The sequence below is a fragment of the Wasmannia auropunctata genome, unplaced genomic scaffold (assembly GCF_000956235.1).
Source record: "Wasmannia auropunctata unplaced genomic scaffold, wasmannia.A_1.0 LD335868.1, whole genome shotgun sequence".
NCBI lineage: Eukaryota > Metazoa > Arthropoda > Insecta > Hymenoptera > Formicidae > Wasmannia > Wasmannia auropunctata.
Window position 1 is genome coordinate 2,644 of NW_012027022.1, and position 601 is coordinate 3,244.

A 601-nucleotide genomic window follows, 5' to 3' on the forward strand; every position below is an offset into this window, starting at 1 on the left:
TTTATGTAATAATTAATGTGTATGTATATATTGTTATAAGAGTGAGGAAAGTATTAGGATATCTTAACCTAATTAAACACGTAAATAAACACGTAAGTACACTTCTGTTACAAGTTTTAGAAGAAATTAGGAACTATTGAAGGATAAATCACAAAAATTAATAACTTCGTAATATTTTGTAGGTTTGTAATTAGTAATGCCACCAACTAAAAAACGACATCTCTATACAAAAGAAAACTTGGATTCTGCACTGCAAGCCGTAAATGCAGGCTCGAGTTTTACAGCAGCTGCTGAAAAATATGGAATTCCAAGATCGACATTAAGAGCTAAAAAGCTACAAAAATACGCAGATAAGAAACCAGGCCCGAATACTATTCTTACGACTGGCGAAGAAAATCTGTTAGTAGAATGGATCTTTTATATGAGCAGAAATGGTTTTCCAGTGACAAAACAACAAGTGATTAATAGTGTGCAAATATTAGTACGTAATCTGAACAGAGAGAATCCTTTTGTCGATAATAAACCTGGTCGACATTGGTTTGAGGCTTTCTTACGTCGACATACGAATTTAGCTAAAAGGCTCACAGAAAACGTGTGTCTT